Source organism: Myotis lucifugus, unplaced genomic scaffold, assembly GCF_000147115.1.
Source record: "Myotis lucifugus unplaced genomic scaffold, Myoluc2.0 scaffold_104, whole genome shotgun sequence".
NCBI classification, from domain to species: domain Eukaryota; kingdom Metazoa; phylum Chordata; class Mammalia; order Chiroptera; family Vespertilionidae; genus Myotis; species Myotis lucifugus.
Window position 1 is genome coordinate 2,441,082 of NW_005871152.1, and position 19,877 is coordinate 2,460,958.

The 19,877-nt window shown below is 48.0% G+C and overlaps 1 long non-coding RNA gene across 2 annotated transcripts in view; it reads right to left on the reverse strand.

The window, feature by feature from the left end:
- Window positions 1-8,992, reverse strand: part of LOC102440196 — a 59,796-nt gene extending 50,804 nt beyond the window's left edge. The window contains exon 1 of one of the 2 annotated variants that reach the window (XR_330134.3): window positions 8,916-8,992. This is a non-coding gene — a long non-coding RNA (uncharacterized LOC102440196). Of the gene's footprint in view, window positions 1-7,438; window positions 7,734-8,915 lie in introns of those variants that run through there. The other variant, XR_001349061.2, reaches the window with a different exon arrangement.
- Window positions 8,993-19,877: the final 10,885 nt, after the last annotated feature.

Here is a 19,877-nt window from a genome sequence, read left to right on the forward strand (position 1 = left end):
CCCAGACAGCACTGCTGGCAACACCCACCCAGACAGCACTGCTAGGAACACCCACCCAGGCCAGCACTGCTGGCAACACCCACCCAGGCAGCACTGCTAGGAACACCCACCCAGGCTGCACTGCTAGGAACGTAACCAGTTAGGTACAAGCCCGAGCTCTGAAGCAGGGCCGGCCTGACTCTGAATGCCAGCCCTGCCTCACCTGACATTACCCTTCTGTACTTCAGTGACCTCGTCCCACAAGCGCCTCAGGAAGGAGACCTTTGCAGAGCGCCTAACACTGTAGTTTTTCCCCCGCAAATGGAAACAGGCAGCACGTGGCAGGGTGGAGAAGAGAGAAAGAATCCCAACCCCCGGAGTGAGGAGACCCGGACCCCACCTCCCTATCTCCACTCGGTAAGGGCCAGCCAGGGGCAGGGGCGGCACTTCACCTCAAAGGGCCTAGCTCAGCCCCCCCACCCCCACCCCACCCAAAGGGAGAAGTTGTACTAGGGACCCGCACTCTCCGTCTATGCATTTAGGGCCCTGGGGTTTCACAGCAGGAGGACTGCGGTGAGGAGACAACATCGGACCTGCCCTCCTCCCCTCCCAAGGCTCCCTGCCAAACCTTCCCCTTCACCCCCTCACTCCCACAGCCCCCACCCACCCAAATCTGCCTGTAGGCAGCTCCTCGTCTCCTGGCCTTGTCTCCTGGCCTCATCTCCTGGCCTCCTAGTCTCCTGGCCTCCTCTCTTTAACAATACTCGATTATGGGCAGTTTTATATTTAGCAAATGTAATGTGCATTCATGCATTTAATAACAATTATGAAGGAAAAAGGAACACAAATAAGAGTGGTCATCACTTATAATTACTGAGTCCTTACTAGGTAATATGCTGAGTGTGTTACAAACATTACTCTCTGAGTCCTCACAACAGCCCTGTGAGGTTGGTACCAATATTATTCCGGGCTTACAGATGAGGAAGCTGAGGCCCAGGGGATAAAATAACTCTGCTTACATCCCACAGCCGTAAGGTGCCCAGTGGGAGCTGGACCCCCTTGGCCTGACCCTGGAGCGTCCTCTATCACTCTCTTCTCTGGTCCTTTTGAATGGCAGGTAAAGGACACTCGTCCAGTAGGCCAGAGCTTCCCCAAACCCACTGGGCAGCTCAGCCTGCAGGGATGGCCAGAGGCAGGGGAGTGGGAGGGAGGGGCATGGAGGAGGGAGCGGGGAAGCTATTCATGAGGGCCCCCAGATGCCTCCTCTATCAGATCAGACCCTTGGAACACCATCTAAGAGACCATGGCTTCTCCCCAAAGCACCCTGGCTAAGGGGCAGAGCGTCACAATATTCCAACAGGCCAGGAGGCGGGCACTGATCACCACACCCCTGAAGGAAAGGCCCACCGCACCCAGAACCTTGCTTCACCCCATTCATGGACACTACTCCAGAAGCAAGAGTGACTGATTTTCCGGCAAGTGATCTTTACATGTTCTCCCAGCTCAGCCCCCGAGTCTCGATTCCCTGCCTCAGCAGCGCAGCACCGACTGGTCTCCATGTACTGCCTACACATGCTTGCTTCCTCAGGGGAGAGGTCGGCAGAAATAACCCGGCAGGTTACACCACAATTAAAGTGCTCAATTCTAGTATCCACCCAGGCAGTGGGAGAAGCGAAGAGAACGGCAAACCAGGAGTGCTTGCTTCCAGAGCCCCGGGGGTCACCCTGGCAACAGGATGCTCACACCTTGGTCTAGAGAGCTCAGCTCCGCACTTTCTGTCGTTACTATGGAAGCGCCCACTATGATCCAGAGGCCAAATGAGGAGTCTCACAGCCTCAACCATAATCAATGAAATGCTTACTCACCACAATCCACCTCCTTCCCCTTGAACAGTGGTTCTCAACTTTGGCTACACATTAGAATCACCTGGGAATCTTTTTAAAATCCTGATTTCTGGGCCTCATCCTCCAGAAATTCTGCTTCTTTGTTACTAATGTTGTGGCCCCACCCCATAACAAGGAAACAGAATTTCCGGAGGAGGAGGCCCAGAAATCAGGATTTTAAAAAGATTCCCGGGTGACTCTAATGTGCAGCCAAGGTTGAGAACCGCTGCCCTAGAAGAATGGCAGCCCACAGCAAATGGGCAACCTCACACAGTCCTGGTCGATGAAACCAGTACAGCCCTTGAGAGCACAGCGTGGGTATTGCTGTAACAGTTTCAATGTGGAAGACTTTGACACACCAGTTCCACTTCTGAGAAACGCATGTATGTGTGCGTAACAGTAGGTATGTGTTCAGATCTAACAGTAAACCAAAGAGGTAGGCAGATGTCTCTCAAGGGGGGCTGCCTCAAATATTTTGTTAGAGCAAGAGAGTTAGTGAAGAGTGTTACGGACATTGAAGATTACTGACATATTATGGGAAAGAGTAGTAACAAATGATATATAGCATGCGACCAGATTGGTGCTTACAACCTGCATTTGTGTCCATCCAGGCTCCTCCCGGCTGAGAATGATTTAGCATCACACTGGTCACCTCTGAGAACCCAGCAGGGAGGCGGTGCGGAGGGGAGGGGAACTTTACATTTTCTGCTATGCACTACTACATACTCTTTGAATGGGAGTGTGGGGCTTAAGAGTGTAATATATTCATGTATCATCTCTATCATTTTTTTTAAAGCAATTGAACTGGTTAAAAACCACCACCACCACCAAACCAGGGTTGTTGTTCTGCTGTGAAATTATGACACCAACCTGAACAAGTTTGGTGCCCACTTCCAGGTCTTCCCAAGAGTGACTGATAAAGTTCAAGTCCAATTTCTAAGCCACTGGTGAGAGGCAGGATTGGAATCAACAGGGAAGAAGGGAGATGTGAGATGTAAGGAACCCTTTTGGAAAAGCTCTGTGCAAGCGGCAAAGCCTGTCCTACCCTGAACCTGCACAGCTCCAAACTCACTGTCCTGGGACTTTCTGCCTCCCCCCCCCGCCCCCCCCCCCACCCCCCATCATTGGAGCTTGAGAAGAACGAGATGAAAATAGCTGAATCCTGAGGATTTCCGGATTAAAAAAAAAAGGCCTTTCCCACACCAGGAGAAAAGCCCCCCCCCGAGCATCGTCCAACAAAGGCAAAAAAAAAGCCTGGCCAACCTCTCACACCCGGACAGAGGGCGGCGGCCCCGGCCCCCCCGATTATGGGCGCCGTCACGAGCGGCTGCTCCCGGGGCCACCGCTTGGAGTCCCGGCCACCTAGGCCCACAGCCCCGAGAGCTTTTTCCTCCCGCTGCGAGCATCCTAATCTGGGACTCTCGAATGGCTCTGCCAACAACACAGCAACAATATTTGCACAAGGGAAAACTAAAGCAATGGCATCCTGGCGAAATATGTAACTATTCTTTCTGCTTGCCAGTAGAAGCACTTATGTGGACTCAAATATTTAATTAGTATCTTTTTTGTTTCCCAGTAATAATTAAAACACACACACACACACACACACACACACACACACACACAGAGCTAACATGAAGCAAAAAGAAAAAAGAAAAAGAAAAACCAAGGGGCTTTGCTTAGGACATAATATTTAAGAGGCAGGCAAGACAGCTAACATGGCCAGGCAAAAATGCTCCTCCCCTTACAACAGGTACCCTGTTAGCACCAGCCAAACTCACTGGGCACTTTCACAGTCTGCAGATGGGGGGGGAGGGAGGGGCGGGCGCTGCCAAGAGGTGCCCTTCAGACAAGGAAAAGAGGTCAAATCTTGGAGGGAAAGGGGTACCATCCAGCAAAGGTAGGGGAGCTGACCCTTCTGCAGTGACTCACCGCAGAGACAGCTGATGACTGTGATGCCAGGAAGCAGGCAGTGCAATAAAGGTAACCCTGGGAATAAAGGTAACCTTCCTCCCAAAGACCATGCAGCCCCAAAAAAGCCGAAACCTGAGCAAATGGCCCAAGCCAAGCAAGAACTCTCTGAAGGGCACACGTGTTATGCCTTTGGGAAAACAGAAGCCCACGCAAGTTTGTTACGAAGTCTGGCACTGACTCGAGGAGAGGGCACGAGACTAGCACATTACTGACATGGCCACCGGACATCCTGATGGGGACGCACGGACATTAGCCACCAGGACTCATCATCTCTCCTTGCTCTGAATCCGGTTCACCCTAGTACGGCCTGGCTCCCCACTGAGGCTGCACCCTTCAGGGGAGGGTGGTCCCACCTCCTCCTCAAAGGGCTGGTCACCTCTGTGAACTCACCCAACACTCCTCCCTTTCCCAGCCAGCCCCCGCAGGCAGTCAACTCTTGAGGAACAGGCAAAACTGCAGATCTCACCCCCTAGTGGACAGACTAGGGTCCACCAGGGAACAGTGGGATTTAGACTACACCCCAGGAAGTTTCCTTCCTTGGGGGTGTTTTCCCTTCAATGCTATCGCTTCGTTTGAATGCTCAAACCAGCATTTCCTCACTGGGGCCTAAGGAACCTGTAAGGCAGAAATGACAAGGCCAGGGGGTGGGCACAGAGAGGGGAAGGCGCTCTCCGGTCTTACTCAGGCACCTGCTCCCCCTGACACAGGAAACCAAAGGAGGCGACTTTGGTTTCTGCTGAGGTTGCTTTCAGTCCACACCATTAGCATCTGCAATTCCGGGGGATAGAGGGACACTAAGCACTGTCCATTCTGACACATCCCGCTTTCTCCATCGCCACTGCCGCTGTCGTAATGTCTTAATGTCATCATCTCTCATGCCAATTACTCTCACGGACTCCTTTCTCCTAATTTCACAGTCTACACAGCCCACGAGCCAGCTTTCTCAAATACAGACCGGACCCTCTCTCCCTTCCTGAAAACCCCCGCCTACAGGACAGAGTGCAACCCTGGGGGGACGTGCCAGGCCTCTGCCTGCACGGGTTTTGGAGTCACACCGATCTCAGCTGGCACTCAGACTAACCGCTGGCTGGCTCTGTGGGCACACATGCGTCTCTACGCCCATTTCCCCCTCTGTGCACTGGGAATGACACGATCTACCTCCAGAGTCGCTGTGAGGATTAAACCCAAGTTGTAGAGAGCCCAGCTCTCCGAGGACACCACTCTGCCTACCCCCACCCCCTGCACCTGGCTCTGGATCTGTGCTCTTCACCACCCGCACGCACGGCTGCTTCACGGTGAGTGAATATGAATTACTCAAGAGAAAAGAAGGCACTTTGAGATCTAAAAATTAGGGTCATTCATAAACATAAAAATTAGGCTTCCAAGATGTGAAAGAAGCCAAAATTAACTCATTATCAAAATAATGCAAGAGGAGAATGGGCATGGGGGGAGGAGAGCATGACTCTGGGAGGAAATGCTTTTAAAACATAGAGCTCTGTGATTTTTGTTTGGACTCCCTTTGTTCCAAAGATTTAGGAAGCTTACATTTTTTTTCAAACGCTCACAAAGAACACATTTCTATTTTTTTAAACGATTTCTTAATTAATATCTTCAGAGGACTAAGGAGTATTCTTAAAGACTGACTGAATCTTAATAAAATTCTCAGAGATATTCTGGCATCAGTCACAACAAACACCCTCTTGGAACTTAATTTCCTTTTCAGCATTCCACTTGCTATGGAAACTCATTTATGATGCCACCACAAGTCAAAATCTGCCTGAAGCATGAAAACTTCAAGGCCCCACAAGAGAGACTTATAGGGCTAGGTGGAACTTGGCCCGTTTATTGAGCCAAATCTTACATCTATCAGATCTCTCCCAGGCCAAACTTTCCAGTTCTTATGTCAGGTTCAACTCTCCCATCTCCTTCCCAGCCCTTAACTGCCCTGCACCCCGCCCCAACCTTATGCTATAGCTCTTCCAATATCTCCACTCCAGTTAGAAACACCCCACATTCAGTATCTTTTCCCTGCCCATAAAACGAATAAAAAAGGAGAGAAGGGCACAAAAATGGGCAAAGGGAAACTAGCTACATCCATCTTCACCTTCCTATCAAAGACCCTAAGCCAGAATGAAAAAGATGACAGAAGGGTGGCTTCTGATTTGGGTCAGTGCCCTCCTTTTTAGATGATGGCAGGGCCTGCAACAGTCACTCTGTGTGTTGGGGGTTGGAGTGGGAAGGCGAAGGCGGGAAGAATTATTCATAAGCACAAGAGTGTATTTTAAAAGCCTTTTTCCCTTGAGGACAATTCCTACTGGAAGACTTAATCAATGCCATTATCCAGAGTGCCTGTGGGCAATGGGAGAGAAAGGGGTGGACGCCACCCTTTACTGAGCACCCACTGCAATTTGTAGGGATCTCTCATGTAATATAAGGCAGACAATAACCTGACTTTACATATGCAGACACCAGGCTCAGGGGGGGCAGGTGATGGGATCAGGATGTGTACCCAGGCCCACCAGACACCAAGACCCTTGGACTCCTAAGCTTCCAGTGTCCCCACATGCTTCTTATGTTAACACACGGTCCTGGGTTGGAGGGCACGTCACAGTTTGCATGTTGTTTCCCATATACACTGCCTCATATAATATTACAACCCCGTAGGATAGCTAAGAATTCCTTGTTCATTATATTATAAAAGGCTGTTTAGTTTCAAAGATCGACAGTAACTTGTGTGAGCCAGCTGTAAGAGCTGTGCCCTTTTGAACTCTTTTTTTCTCACCTCACACTGTCTGATAAATGGTAGGGGCTCAAATGGTAACTATTATTAGCATCATGACATTTATTAATTTAACAGCCCTTAAAGCAAATTTTAAACACACACACACACACACACATATATACTAGTGTGTGTGTGTGTGTGTGTGTGTGTATGTGTGTGTATATATATATATATATATATATATATATATATAACATATTTTAAAGATTCACCCTAATTAATCAAACCTTTACTTGTTGGAGAGAATTTATATATATATATATATATACATATACATATATATGTGTATATATATATATAACATATTTTAAAGATTCACCCTAATTAATCAAACCTTTACTTGTTGGAGAGAATATAATTTTACCACTACCTCAAACTCTGAGATAACCACTAACTGCAGCGTCCAAGAAACTGATGAAAAAGGATTACTGAAAAGATGTGCTCAAATCCAATATGGATTCTGAAAGCTACTAATGGGAGAAAACAGAAGGACAGGCGCATTCAGTTGTAAAACACAAAAATTCCTCCTCTCCTTCCAGCATCATGGCTTGATCATTAATGTGCTGTTTGACTGGTCCATGTCATTTCAACTCTGTGATGACCCTTAGTATCCAAATCTGGATGGTCAGCAGGTGACCCGGAAGTTCTAGTGAGAGGCTGCCCAGAAGGTCTGGGAATAGGGGTGGGGTGGGCAGTTATTACCTTAAGCTATTTTTAACGTCCTGCATCTAGTGCACTGTTTGCCTATTAATTACACTCACTGTAAAAGAAACCTGAGAAATTCAGAAAGGTTATTTATATGCAACAGGAATCAGCTCACCACTTTTTAAGCCAGAATGAAAAAGATGACAGAAGTCGCAGTACTAGGATCCCAGCATCAGACAGACAGAAGGAAATCTATAGTACTATGGCAATGAGATATCCTGGGGATGTTCTTCAAGTAAGGCTGCAACTGAGCATCCACTCCAGGCTTGACGGCTCAAACAAACAAACACAAAAATTCAAATCCACAAGTGAAATACACATATTATTTTTCAGCAAACAACTTTACAGTAAAGACATCTCGACAGCCATGTACACAAAGTGCCTGCATGAGAACAGTAGTCATACTGTAAGTCTAGTACCAACTGTTATTCGTTTTTGGTTTTGTCTTGCTTTTGGCAATATTGCTTCTCACCTGTTTCAAGTCCATCCTAATTTCTTTATAGGAAATTGATTTTGTGTGACTAATCTAGTCTCACAAGGAAAAAGATCTGTCTCCCTCAGAAACCTACTCCTACCACTATCAGATTGTATAGTTCTCTTTCTTTATACCCCATTTCACAGATAAGGAAAACTGAGGCCCAGAGAGGACAGGTGACTCATTCAAGGTCACATACCCTGCTCATATATCTAGGACTAGAACTAGAGCTCAAAACGCCCACAGTGTGGGGCTCCAGCTCTATCGCTGTTGCTAATGACCTCGCATCCTTGTGTCTTGAATTTCTTCTGGGGAAGAAAAAATTAAGCCAGCATGAGTCATCGCCATTGTCGAGGGCCACCTCACAGGTTGTTCTAATTAAGCATCCAGCATCTCCAGAACCACTTGATTCTCAAATAACCAACCTCAGCAAAGAGGAAAAGGCCATGTTTTATACTCCCTTCAGGATACTCGGGACCCTGTGAGCAGATGTGCTGCTCCGTTTGGGGGACCGGCTAGCCCAAACCCGGGGAGTCAGACCTTGGCGGTACTGGAGAGGGAATGAGGGGGCGGTGGGAGGAGTCAGACAGCTTCCGGCTCGTTAGGATTTCATGGAGCCCACTCCTCCTGCTCACCTTGGAACCCCTAACTATCTCACCCACTCAGGGGTCCCTCCTCAACTTCCCCAGGACAAAAGCACTGCAGTCTGGGAGGTGCATGTGGCAGATGGGGAGGGGCGGCACTCAACCCGAGCGGTGGAGGAAGCAATTCTCAGCTCCCTCCCCCACCTCGTACAGGAACTCCCCTTCGGGGCTTCAGACGCCAGAGGCGTCCCCAACTCTCAGCCTGACCCGAAACAGGCAGGGAGGAGGCGCGACCCTCTCCCCAGCGTTCTGCCCCACGGCCGGCTGGTCCCCCGACCCCCAGGGTCCGTCCCCGTGGCGCCTCCCTCCCTCTCACCGCAGAGCCCCCGGCCAGACACTCGTCCACAAACGCCCGAGACTCTGAGCGCACGCAACCCTTTCTCCCCGCCTACAGGACCCGCGCCTCCGCCTTCCCAAACCCCGCGCTCCCGGCCGCCCCGCCTCTGGCCCGGGACCCCCCCACCTCGTCTCACCGCGTCCTCCCGACACCCCAGTCCGCCGGCACCCGCACTTCCCGTCCGGCCCACGCAGCCTCGCCGGGCGCCCCAACTTTTTCCCGGCCGGGGCCCGGGCGCCGCAGCGGCAGGGATTCCGCGCCCGGAGCCGCAACAGCCGGGAGGGCGCGCGTCTCCTTGGCCCCTGCCCGCCCGGCGCGCACGAGTTGCGCTCGGGACCCGCTCGGCTTTCGGGCCTCGGCGGTCAGCCCGGGCGGCGGGGCCGGCGTGGCGGGAACCGCGCTGTCCTGGCGCCCGCACTCCCGTCCAGCGCCGGGTCCCCGCGCCCGCCCCGCCGCCGCGCTCCGCTCACCTCCTCCAGCGCCGCCGCCGCCACTGCCGGGAAGACGTGGCAGTGGCCGCCGCCGCCGCGCGCCTCGCCTCGCCTCTCCTCTCCTCTCCGCGCCCGCGCTCCTGCCTCCGGAGCGCCGGACCGCAGCGCCAGGCGCCCTCTGCCGCCGGGAAGCCGCATCTTCTCGCCCTAACCCTAACTCCCCGCCGCCCTCGCCGGGGCCTCCGCCCCCGCCGCCGAGCCTTCCCTTCCCTCGTCAGCCCGGCTCTCGGGCCTGGCACCAGCTCTCCATTCCCTACCGGAGCCGCGGGACCTGGGAGATCGTCCCGCGCGCCCGGCCCCGGGCTCGCCGCTGGCTGCCTCCGGGGGGCCCTGCCCCGACCACCGTGCTGCTCAGCGCCTCCTCCCCTGGCTCCCGCGCTGCCGGGGCCGAAGTCATCCCCGGGTTGATCCGTTCAGTTTCTGCTTCTCTGAAAGCCTCGCCCACGAGACAGTAAAATCGGGAGCGGGTGATGGTTAGAGGAGCACACATGCCTCTCGTGTTCACCATTCTCTATCCTGGGGCCAAGGCAGCGCCCTGCCAGGAATACCCACGTGCGCCATAAATACATATTGAGGGAGCAAGAGAGGGAATCGATGAGTGAGATTTTTGCCTCTTAAACCTCAAGCTATCCTGACCTGGATCTGCTTTTTGTAAAACACACACACACACACACACACACACACACACACACACGTGCGCGGCTTTGCATGAATAAATGGGATTCACAATTCCCCACCTCAGACCAGCAGCAAAGCCACAAGAGGCACAGGGTTAAATGTTATCCAGGACTTTTAGTCAAAAAGACGGGTTTTAGATCTGCTACTTAAAAGCCGAAAATCTCCGGAAAGCTGATCTCCTGGGTACCGTACCTCATCTGTACATGAAGACTAATAAAATCTACTTCAGCCCTGGCTGGTGTTTCTCAGTGGTTAGAGCGTGCTTCCCTCCCTTCCCGAACACACCTAAGGGTTGCGGGTTGGTTCCAGTCAAGGGAACATACCTTGGTTGAAGTTTGGGGCAGGTGCAGGAGGCAACCAATGATGTGTCTCTCTCACATCAATGATTCTCCCCCATCTCTCTCTCTCTCTCTCTCTCTCTCTCTCTCTCTCTCTCTCTCTCTCTCTCCTCCCTCTCCCTTTCTCTCCCTCCCTTCCTCCCTCCCTTCCACTCTCTCTAAAAAAAAAAAAATCAATGGAAAATGGGAGGATTAACAAGCAAATAAAATCTTCTTAGGGTTGTTGGAAGGATTAATTGAGATCAAGCATTGTATGTAAAGTGCTTTACACACATACATACACACACATATACCATATAGTAACTAAAAGGTAGCTATTGTTAGCATATTACTGACCTCGTAGGCAGTAAGAACTATAGACAAATGTGTAAAATAATGGCCACCTCCCTTTTCAGCTGGAGACAACTGTCATGCCCTGGTTTGTGTGGTTTTGTCACTTGACCAACAGGGCCAGCCCCCAAGCAAGGCCTCTCCAGTTCCTCCTCTCCCCACCCCCAAGAAGGATCTGGTCTCGTGTTCCTAAGAGCTGTAGAACTGGCTCTTCTGCAGGTTTTCCTCCTGCGTTTCGGTGGCCCATCTCTCAGTGAACAAGTGTTTATTTTATTGCAAAGGCAGTGAAGGGTTCGGGGCCCCTGCAGGCTACTGCCTCTTACTGTTTTTCTTCTTGCCTTTCTCTCAACACCTTGAGGCCACCTCTTCGCTTCTGAGGGCCTCCTTCCTGCTCCACAGGTGAGGCAGCAGTGACGTGGCATCAGGTGGGACTCGGCTGGACTCCCAGCGCATCCACCTTGGGCTTCCGGCACCTCAGGCCCCTCGTTTGGACGCTGGTGCATAATATTTACTAGTACCTGTGGCATTGAGAGAGAATTGGTGACCCAGTCGGTGAGCAAAGTCCCTGGAGCATATATGTGTTTAAGAAAAGGCAACTACTGATTAGTTTGCAAACATTTAGGGCACATCTCCTGAGTGTTGTGGGTGCTGTGACAGTGAAGGGAACAAACCTGGGTGAGGTAAGACTTCCACCCTCAAAGGACTTTGCTGTCTAGCGGAGGAGACAGGCGTGCACATACTAGGGCAGAGAGACTGGGGCGGGGGGGCGGGTACGGATGCTGCTAAATGTGAATCCAGCAAATTGGGGCAGTATTGCAGTGTGAATTGCTTTCGTTCATTATAATTGTAAATGCCATTTTCCTCTAAATCGTATGTACATAACTTCCCAAGGCCACTGCTAAAAATTAATGAATAATTTTACGAGGCAAGCAGGGCCATTTGATGTAGGATTCCGTCCCCTTAATAAGGTGACTTCAAAAGCTTCCTTATCCTAGTTGTAACGTGTCTATTGTGTCTTTGGGGAAGCACTATCATTTGTAAGTTAAAGTTGCATATCTTGCAATCCATGTCTAAGAGGGAAAGTTCAAACACTGTTACACTAATGGCCTCGAAAGAATCATACCACAGTATACATGCCTTTAGTGTCGCCCCCTCCCATCATGACCCTGTGCTTGGCCATGTGACATGCTTTGGCCACTGGGACATCAGCAAATACAGCAAAAGCAGGGACAGTGGATAGGCACGCGTGCAGTCCTCCTTGCTCTCTTGGAATGCTGCAGGGACAGTAAGGAAACTTGGTCCAACCTCCTCGAAGATGAAAGACCCAGGCAGAGAGAGGCTTGCCATCCCAGCTGCAGCAGCCCCCAGCCGACCCCCAGCCCACATGAGTGAGCCCAAGCAGGACCAGCCAAAAAAGACCCACCCAACCCAAGAATTGTGAGAAATAACGTGGTTGTTTCAAGCCATAAGGGTTGGGTGGTTTGTTGTACAGCAACAGGTAACTGATACATCAGACAAAGGCGTTGTGGCAGTTGCAAGGTTTTGGTGAAATTCACCCCCAAGAGTCAATACACTCCTTAGTGTTTCCTGTCAAGAAGCATTCGATTGTCCTAACCGGTTTGGCTCAGTGGATAGAGCATCAGCCTTCGGACTAAAGGGTCCCGGGTTCGATTCCCGTCAAGGGCATGTACCTTGGTTGCAGGCACATCCCCAGTAGGGGGTGTGCAGGAGGAAGCTGATCGATGTTTCTCTCTCATCGATGTTTCTAACTCTCTATGTAAAATCAATAAAATATATTTAAAAAAAAAAAAGAAGCATTCGATTAAAGTCACCATGCCTCGGCTGAGCGGACTATTCCACTTTACGGGATGCCTTCTTTCAAAGGACGTCATTAAATTGGTTGCTGAGCCCAGCACTGTTTAAAATCCTATGGCAGCCAACATGACAATGAGCTGGCAAAATCAGCATGTCAGTGCTTTAAATATCATAAAGCACAACAGGCATTATAGAGGTTGGTTGTGTTTCTCTCTCCCATTTCTTCATGAGCTTCTTAATGATGGACATCTTGTCCAGTTGGACAAGGTTTCTCCGTAGATATGAAACATCAGATAAGGAAGGGAAGTTAGAGATCAGCTAATCCATCGCCTCATGTTATAGATGAGAAAACTAGGACTAGGAGAGATCAGAAGAGCCTAACAAATTCCTCGGGTCCTGGAGCCGGCTCTGAGCAGAACTGGAATGGAATGACCAGGTCAAAGTTCTTCACAATGTTCATTGGATTTTTCTTGCTTTTCCTTTATGACCTTTGTTGCTACTCAAAATTTCCTCCTCGTGCTTAATTAAATATCTTTACAACCTTCCTTTGCATTGAAGACAAATCCAAACTCAATCTGGTCCCAGGTGGTCTGGTACAACTTGCCCCTCCAGAGGCACGGGGTCTGCTCTGCCCCTCACTCAGCACTCTGCCCACTCTGGTTTTTTCTGTTCTTGCATCATCCACCCAAGAATCCAAGCCCTGGCCTAGCTTGGTCACATTTCCAACCCCAGTCTGTGAAGAATGAGACTCCTTGAATATAACCCCCAAAGATAATCATCAGGGCGTTGTTACCACAAGAGAAAGTGAATTAAAGGTGACAGAATCGCTGAATGTCCACTACACTACCCCTCAGGCCTTGGTTTCCTCAGGAAAGCTTTTCTTAACCACTCCATCTGTTACACTCTGTCATGACACTCCTTGCTTTTCCCTGTTCTTATCACATTTTTATAATTGCATATTTGTTTATTTGTTTCTTTCATTGTTCTCCCTCCATGAGAAAAGGGGCAGTGTTTGCTTGCTCACTATTATTTCCGTGTCACTTGGCATAGAGACTGATATGTAATTGGCTCTCAATAAATATTTATTGAATGAATGAATAAATAAATAGATAGATAAATGAGTGAATGAATAATATAGGCCTTGAGGTTCTTCTGACTCGTCCATGTGACATTAGCTTTGTAGAAATGGGCGAGAGAAAAGAATATGGTGAGTGTGGATTTGTGGGAGACATGCCACGCTGGGTCCCTGTGTGCTGCTATGAAGAGGATGAGGACTTACAGTCGGGATAAATAAGGAAACACTGCCTTGTGTGTCAGAGATGTGCCAAGTTATGCTGCTCTCTGTGCTGGTTCTGAGGGACAAGTGATATAAGCAGTAAAGCAAGAGGAGGGAGGTCTGGAGCAATGAAGGCCACATGCCTCAGGGCATTTGCTGAGGTGGGAGCCCTCAAAACTGAAACTGGATTCATGGTCTGGCTGCAGCTGCCCGGAGCAAAGGTCGGTGGCCTATGTTCATGAACCCGCTCCCTGGCCTATCTGTGCTTGGCTGTGCCGACGCCATAGCAAAGGTCTCAGGCTTCTCTGCCACTGGCCACAGGTCCCTGGAGAAGCTTTTGCCAGTCAGGAGCAAAACAAGAGCGTATTGGAGCAATGTAAAGCAAACGTATTCCATTTTTGTATCAGTGAATATTCTATTTGTGATAGGTTGGGTGTTTTGTTTTTGGTCATTTTTTTGGCAAAATGAAAAGTTGGCAACCTCAGTTTCACCTCTCAGTGTTTCTGTCATGTTACTGGTCTGTGCAATCTGAAAGCCTCAGGAATGACCACTTGACAGTCTCAGAGACCTGGGGGGTCCCTACTAGGGCTCCTCAGACTTGGTAGACTGTCCTCAATCAGCTGTTGTTCTTGCTGGATTTAGTCATGTAGATCCAGCCTCTGTTCCCTTTTCTGCATCCCACCTACTTGGCAGTCATGTTAGCTCCGCTGGCTAGAAGGGGGCTGAAGGGGCTTCACCCAGGACTGCATCTGTGTGGTGGGTCAGGAGAGAGCTGGCCATGGCTCTGGAGATGTCCTGTTGAAAACCAAGCTCTAGGCTTGAGGTCTGGTTGATGACGAAGTATGTGTGAGTGTGTATCTGTGCACACATACTCGTGTGTGTGTTATTATGGCGGGGCAAATCTTTCTAAAGCCACCAACATTGTTCCACCATGGGAGAGGGGCTTTTGAACCCTAAGAGGAGATAATTGTATTTTGTTGTTGTTGTTGCTTGATTCTCACCTAAGGATGTGCTTTTCATTGATTTTAGAGAGAGGAAGGGAGAGAGAGAGGGAGAGAGAGAGAGAGAGAGAGAGAGAGAGAGAGAAATATCTATCTGTTGCCTCCCAAATGTGCCCTGACTAGGGATCAAACCCAACACCTGGGTATGTGCCCTGACCAGGAACTGAACCCATCACCTTTCAGTGTATGGGATGATGCCCAACCACCTTGGCCACACTGGCTAGGGCAAGGAGGGATTGTTTTTAATCCCTGTTTCACAACGAAGAAACTGAGACCTGGAACATTTAAGTAGTTTACCCAACGCTTAGCTGAATACAGTGGTCAAACAATGAACTCCTTTGTCAATGCTTCCCTCAACAGGTGCTCCATCGGTGTTAATAGTGGTGAAATCTGATATGAGTTCCAGAAGCCAACATTATGGAAAGATCCTCCTAGATCAGTGATGGCGAACCTTTTGAGCTCGGTGTGTCAGCATTTTGAAAAACCCTAACTTAACTCTGGTGCCGTGTCACATATAGAAATTTTTTGATATTTGCAACCATAGTAAAACAAAGATTTATATTTTTGATATTTATTTTATATATTTAAATGCCATTTAACAAAGAAAAATCAACCAAAAATATGAGGTGACACGCGTGTCATAGGTTCGCCATCACTGTCCTAGATGGAAAGGGGTAAAATTTTCTTTCTCTACTAGTAAGCTGAGTGGAAAATACCCAACTTCTTATCTCTGAGAAGTAGTATAGTATGAAGTGCCATCCACTTACTTGTCTACCAGAAGCTAGCCTACCCATTTCATGCAGTTTGCTGGGATGTGAATTCCTCAGAGAAAACTGCCTAAGTATCAAGTAAAAAATGTTTTTTTCCTCACTGGTAGTAATATCGTATATATTTTTTTTAAACAAAGACTTTGAACAAAATTATACCTACTCAACGCTGCAGTAAAGGTAGCCTTGCCCATTTTTTAAAAGCTATAAAGTTCCATATAAGGAAATGTTTTAAGATCTCAGCTTTCATTTGCACAACGGCACTGGAGCCCTAATGAAAACTTCAGCAGAGATCTTCATGCTCGCTGCTCTGGTTTTGTGGAATTTAAGACTTCCACAAAAGGATGGGAAGGCAGCCCTACTCCACCCCACTGCCAGCACCTGAGCAAACTCTTAAGCCAGGAACATCCGTGGAGGCCTGGCTGGTAGGTCAGTTGGCTAGAGCATCCTAGATACACCAAAGTTGCGGATTCGATCTCCAGTCAGGGCACATACAAGAAAAAAAAATCAATGCATGCATACATAAGTAGAACAACAAATCGATGTTTCTCTCTCTCTAAAATAATTAAAAAATTTTTAAAAAGAACACCAGTGCATTCTTTCAATTAATGTCTTCACATCTTCCTCCCTGCTGGCAAATGTTAAGTTTCTATTTCAGGAGACATAAGAGCTTCATTAACTTGCCTCTTCATGCTTGTCTAGCTCCTTTCGGGGTCTCTGTTTTTTGCTTGGGGAAATCCGACCACACTAACACCACGCCTCCCCTGAGTCCATTAAAGGACCGGTCGGCCTGTGTGGAACAGAGCAGGGAGCTTCACCCTCGCCCCATAGGCTGTAAATAGTCCTCTATCGGTTTTAAATTCCAGACCGAAAGCAACACATTCATTACCTTATCTCTCAGATCCACAACCCTCAGAATCTTCCTTGGTGACTCAGACACCAGCTGTCGCTTTGGGTTGGGCACATTTTTAACTTCAAAAATATTTCCTATCAACTGTGTCCTTGTCCCCAACTGCGCTTCATCATCACCAGAAAGCATGGTTTCTAGCCTGCACCTCACTCTTCAATCCTGCCACGCATATCACCCAGCACCTGGTATGTGCAGGCGATGTATTGAGCTTTATGGACACAGAAGCAAGCAAACAGGATACAGTTCTTTCTCTCCCTAGAGAGGCTCACAGATCAGTGGGAAGTAAACACAATTACAAATTATGTTAAGTATTTTGAGGGGGAAAAAGCAACAAGGTGCTAATAGGAAGTTTAATAAAGGGACCTCGTTTAAATTGAGAAGTCTGGTTCATAGATACAGAGAAGAGACAGAGCTGTCAGAAGGGAGCAGGGAGTGGGGCTGGGTGAACAAGGCAAAGGGATTAAGCAAAAAAACAAAACACCCTTCCTAGATAGACAACAGTCTGGTGATTACCAGAGGGAAAGGGGGGAGGGGGAGGTAGAAGAGTGTAAAGGGGTGTAGATGGTGATGGAAGGAGACTTGACTTGGGGTGATGAACACAAAATACAATGTACAGGTGATGTATTATCATTTTATTAACCAACGTCACCCCAATAAATTTAATAAAATATGCAAATTTTTAAAAGGTAAAATAGATAAACAAATAAATCTGGGGAGACCTTTTTGGAAGTGACTTTAAAGCAGAGACCTGGGAGATGAATGGATGTTGACCCAGTGAGCGGCCCATTGGGTCATGGTCCTTCTCACCCAAGGCCTCTGTATGTCTTCCATCCTGAGCGGCAGTGTGAGCTCTCAGTGTCTCATTACTTGCAGAGAGGGGTCCTGGGAGCCCTGTCCCCAACAGGTGCTGGCACAGGGCAGGGACACCCAGATTCTCTCCTCACCACTCAAGCTGCACTCTGTTCTCTGAACCCCTGTGTCCCCTTGGCTGCAGCACTTAGGTGAGCACTAAAGGTGAGCATCTCACCTGGCTCCTGTGTGTGTGCAGTCCCCACACCTAAGCTGGCAGGCTCACAGGGGCTGGGAGAGAGCTTGACGAGCAGCTGTGTGTCCATGAACACCCGTTCGGTGGAACTGAATTTCATCACAGCATTTAGCAGTGTGGCCAACATCTGATGTGAAATAAGAGCCACATCGGACAAAGCGAGTAAGCTCTAGAAGTGCGGAGACTGCAGGAAAATGCCCTGAAGAAGAGCACAGGTGTGGACGCACTTCCTGCAGCTTCAAGGAGGGGGGCTCGTATGACTTTGATTGACACTGTGAGGCCACAGTCCCTATGTTCTAAGGCCGCTCCACTTGTAGGATACAACATTGATTTAACAACAATTTACTTTTCTGGGATGGGGGAGAGGGGAGAAGGCTGCTTTCAATGTATATACATTGAGAGCCATATCTTGATTTCAGGAACATTAAAATATTTCCAGAAGGTATGTGTTATAATAATAATTTAAAAAACTGTACTTATCATCATTTTTCATGAGGCTTACACTTTGTCTTCTCTTTTGCCTGCCTCATGTCCACACCATTCCTTTTTTTGTACTAAGACCTCAACTTCCTTGGGAGGAATTGTTCTTTCTCATTAGATCTAAGCTGTTGAGGTATTTAATCAAGATGCCCAGCTTTCTCCCAGTGAGGGGACAGGCACCTGAGCCAAGCTATAGGCCACTCAGACACTGGAACAATGATCAGAAGGGCATAGCTGGTCGGGTGGGTGGGGGAGCTTGCTCATTCCAGATGTGGGATGCAGATAAGACTGTTCTGTTGCTTCTGCTACAAACACCCTCTAAAACTGCCTAGTTTCAGAGTTAGACTGTTATTTACAGCCCCAATCCCCCCCGCAAAAAAAAAAAAAAATGCTGAATAGTGCAATGCCTTTGACTGTTGATACATCTTAAACTGGAGTTCTCAACCTGGGGTCTGTGGACTTAAAAATGGTTCATGAAAGGGCATCAGGAGGACCACAAACATGATAGAACTTTTGTATCTGTAGGTACTGGTAGACGCTCTTTTTTCTTTGTCTGAGATGGTCTACAGCAAGCATGTCAAACTCCTGGCCCACGGGCCACATGGGGCCCACAACGGATATTTTTGCGGCCCAGCCAATATAACAATATATAAGAAACATTTTAATAAAAATTTTGTAACTTAATTTTTACGATATCCTTTTATACATAATTATCAATAATGAACTACAACATTAGCTAATGACTGATTACTATAATTGTGCTGCGTTTATTTCCTTTACGCGCCTTATACGCAGGCCCACCATTTCTCTCCACTAATACTAGCAGCAAATATTTTAGCAGCGAATATTTTAGCAACCAATGGCCACGTCATTAGTCTTGAACTGACTTGTTTGGTGTGCACAACAGGAAATATTTCGCTTTTGGAGAATAAGAAAAATAGGTTTATTTGCATTACGCTTATTACTTTGTGCAGTTATTCAGTGTCTGGTAAGTTAATGTTCAAGAAAAAAATATTAATTTTTATGTCCTATTATTTTATGTTAACGATTACTCATTTATTTCAGCCCTTTGTAGTCAGCATGTCTCTATCGAAATAAACCTACATTTCTATGAAAATTGAAGCTTTTGTTTTTTTGTGGCCCACATAAATTTAAACCTTGTTTATTTGGCCCATTTAGCCATTGAGTTTGACATACTTGGGCTACAGGCAGCTTTCATTAGGTTCTCAAAGGAATTGTGACCCAAAATGGGTTAGAAACCATGGATCCCAGAGCAAGAATTCTTAGTGAAGGTTTGTAGTGAACTTGAACAAGAAAAATTATCTTTGTTTTTTACTAACTTCCATTCACCTTCCTTTCCATCATTAATGCAATCAACAAACTGTATTATGAGCAATACCTATGAGCAATACCCCAATAGAAATCAGATATTTTCATGTCACATAGTGTTGGAGAAATCTCAGAATACAATTTACACCTCTCACTACGTTAAAATTATGGTGTTATGGGACCCACAGCTAGATCTTGTTATTCTATGTGTTCATAAAAAAGTGTATATATTACTTGATCACCAAGTAATTTAATATTGTACAACTGCATCTCAGTATGTGTGGTTTCCTTTGTACTTCTGCATGCTTTATTTTATTCAAATCATTATTCTGGGAAGAGGGTGAAGAGCTCCATCAGAGGAGCCTATGACACAAAAACGTTCCTAGCCCTTCAGGAAAACCTTGGTAGGCCAGTCTCCTCGCCTTACTGAATAGGCTCTACGTTCTATCCTGGGTGCCTTCTTTCAACAACTTGATCCATTGGCTCCCAGCATTGCAACCTCTGAATTCTTTCCAAAGGAGCGGGCATTGCCTGCGGCCCAGAGAAACACACAAGCTCTATGAATCACAGGAAAGAAACAAAAGCAACAATTAATTACATTTTTAAAATAAAGTGAGAGATGGAGATCCAGAACAAGT